The sequence below is a fragment of the Atta cephalotes genome (assembly GCF_000143395.1).
Source record: "Atta cephalotes unplaced genomic scaffold scaffold00074, whole genome shotgun sequence".
In the NCBI taxonomy this organism is placed as follows: Eukaryota; Metazoa; Arthropoda; class Insecta; order Hymenoptera; family Formicidae; genus Atta; species Atta cephalotes.
The window spans coordinates 275367-278925 of NW_012130138.1; positions in this window are offsets into that span (position 1 = coordinate 275367).

The following is a 3559-nucleotide window of genomic DNA, read 5'->3' on the forward strand; positions in this document are numbered from 1 at the left end:
GGAGGGAGGGAGAGAGAGAAAGAGGAAACACGTACGAAACGGCAAACGTCTTAAATCATTATGGTCGTGTTTACAGTCGCAAAGCGTGCGACTGTAGTCTTGCGACACGTGCCGGAATACTGTTCACTGAATAGTCCATCCTTAACCTAACCTAACCTAACCTAACTCAATCTCAAGAATTCGTCGACCTATTCCCTTTCGTAACACGCTCTCTGTTGCTAATATTAAAGCCCATGCGACAGAGCATATCAACGCAAATATCGCGGGTGCATGTACAGTAGCGCCTTAACGGATTGGTGTGCGCGTTTGCAGACGCGGACATACGTAGCCCTGAGCTATGTGTACAGGTGTCCAATAGAGATTACGGTATGACATGTTTGAGAGATTTTAAACACGAGCAGACAAAGCTACCGTTGTAGAGAGAATAAATACTAAGCTGCTAAATACTAAGCGGTTGCTATTGGAATTAAAGAGATTATAATATAGTCCGTATATGAAACTAATGTATTGTGTAAAATTATTTCACGTTACATCTAATGTAATGCTGTTACAATTTCATAGTTACTTGAAAATTCGATTTTGTTAATATAATACTAATGTAAGATTCGAGGAACGAAACACAAGAAAAATATTGATTTTTAATATTTAATGTAATCTTCTTTAATTCTGAAGTATATATAAGACAGTGTCTCGAGCCATGAAGCTTCGCTTGTCTTAGCGCCAAGATACTACCGTGTCTCTAGATCTTGATTGATTACTTGCTAGTGATTGATATTAAAGTGTGAAATCTTAATCTATACTTGATGCAACACTTGTATCATATATAATACGCATTGCGCTCAATTAATCTTTGTTACTTTATTCGCCGTTGGAAATTAGATTCACATTCGCAAATTACGATCAATAGCGCGGTTTGAAAATTGCAACGACTCGAAGACTCGTCAGTCACTGGATAAATAGATTGCTGTCAACACGAATTATGAGAAAGTTGGGTTGCTCAGGATGCCGTGTCGACCCCAGGAGAGATTGTAGTTAGTCGCAGGTTTGCCTTGATGTAATATGTTGTTTAACACGACAGTTGACAGGTTGCAATGGTGTAGACTTGGATGTGCCCAGTATCGATTTAGCATATTTGTTAAACTTATTTCCTGAATGAACTTTGTAGTGAAGTTAATTTGACATTAAGATGAGAAGAATAAAATTAATAAGATTAATAAGATTTTTTGTATATCGAGATTCAATACACAAAACTTTTTTGCAGTATGCGACAAAATATAATTTTTTTACTTAGCAGAATTATATGATAAAGCAATTTCTTGATAATAATTTTTTTAATTAATACAATTTTTTTAATCATTCTAATTGCACAAACTGTTAAAGAAACATTAATTTTAGATTTGATGAAAGATCCAATTCTGAAACGAATATTGCGTGTTAGATAATAAAAAGATATAAGATAACTTAAGATAAAAAGAGATAAGATAACTCGAGAATGTATGTGTAATACTTTGTGGGAATTATTGTGATATGCGTGTCCAATTTGTAGTAGAAAAATAACGCGACAAATCATTTTATGACAAATATAGTAGACAGGACAAATATTAGTTTAGTCACATATTTGAATGCGGTCGTGTCAGAAAATGTATTACTAGACTATTTTAGACGGAACTATATAACGAACTAATAGTGATTCCGAAGGATAACGTTCATGTTTACATGTTCACATATTCACGTAACATGTTCGTTTCTAATCTACTTGATTTTTATAATAAAATTGCAACGTTAACAATATTGTTTCTTGAAAAAACAAAATTTGAAAAAATCATTAACCTTATAATACAAGACTCGAAGCTTTTATTTCTGCATAAATATAATAATTTTAAAAATTCGATAAAAGGAATTTAAGTGAAATTAAATATAAGAAATAATTAATTAGGAATATAAGATTCTGTTATACTTATTTTATAATTTTTAAATAATATTAGCTATTTCATTCACTTAAATATTTTGGAACTTTTTTGAGAAGGTTTGCTCTTTTTGAATTGTGACGCTCTTTTCAAAAATTATACCCTAATATCTTATACACTAATTTCTCACGAATTAACGTTATTATAGATGTATCGATCACATACTCGCAATCTACTAGAGTAGCAATGAAGGTTTATCCTATCACCCGTTAGGTTCCCCCATTCCTATTTCATATCCATAAACCACGATCCGAAATTTCGCAGCATCGTGGCTTATACGCGCAAGCTGATATCGTGGCGTCCGCAAAACCGTAAACAGCCCTTAAACGCACCCTTAATCCTCATCCACCGGGGCTTATATCCTCTTCCCCATGCTGCGTCCACAGGGATTGCCTTTATAAATATCTCAATCTTCTACCAGCACCGCGCCAACAGGCTGATCGATCGAAATAATGCATTTGCAAGTCCATTTCTTATAGGCGCAACGATTTTGTCTTAATAGCTCAATTATTCATTTATTGACAGAATTAAACGCTACCATTATGATTCCCATTTATGTACAGTCATAAAAATATCAGTGTTGTTAATTTAGCGTATATAAATCTTTGTAGTAATTTTGATGGGAAATGTTAAAACAAGAATGTGTGTGTGTGTGCGTGTGTGCGCGCGCGCGCGCGCGCGTGTGTGTGTGTGTGTGTGTGTGTGTGTGTGTGTGTGTAAATGCTAATTGACAAAACATTTTTTAAAAATAAAATAACTAATCTTGCAATTGCCAATTCGATCAACAAAATTTTCAGATCGATCTATGTTGAACAGAACATTTTTCTCTAATGACTTTAATTTTAATATTAGGAGTACAACTTTGCTTCCGCCGTTTTCCTATAGATGGCTTTAGTGGTAAGTGGTGGTCGAAATAAATAGATCATAGACGTCATACAATAAATTTGGGCATCTGCCAACATAATAACATAGAAACATTAGTCGATTTATGTCTGCATCATAAAGTTATTCTCGATTGAAAATGTCAGTTTACGAGCCAAATTCTCGTCATTTGCGGGAGGTTTTAATTTTTTGTTTCAATATGAAAAAATCTGCGGCTGATGCTCATCAAATGCTCTCAAATACTTATTGTGAGGCCGCTATTAGTGAAAGAACATGTCGTGAGTGGTTTCAACGCTTCAAGAATGGTGATTTTGACGTGCAAGATCATGCTCTGTATTTGGTGGGACCAGCTCGGCGTAGTGTATTATGAACTGTTAAAATCGACTGAAACAATCACAGGCGATCGATATCGAACGCAATTGATGCGTTTGAGCCGAGAATTGAAAGACAAACGGCCGCAATACAACGAGAGACACGATAAAGTGATTTTGCAGCATGACAATGCTCGACAATGCCCCCATGTTGCGAAAGTGGTCAAGATACTTGGAAACGTTGAAATGGGAAGTCTTATCCCACCCGCCGTATTCTCCAGACGTTGCTCCCTCTGACTATCACTTGTTTCGATCAATGGCACACAGCTAACCAGCACTTCCGATCTTATGAAGAAGTAAAAAATTGGATCGATTCGTGGATAGCCTCAAAAGATGACC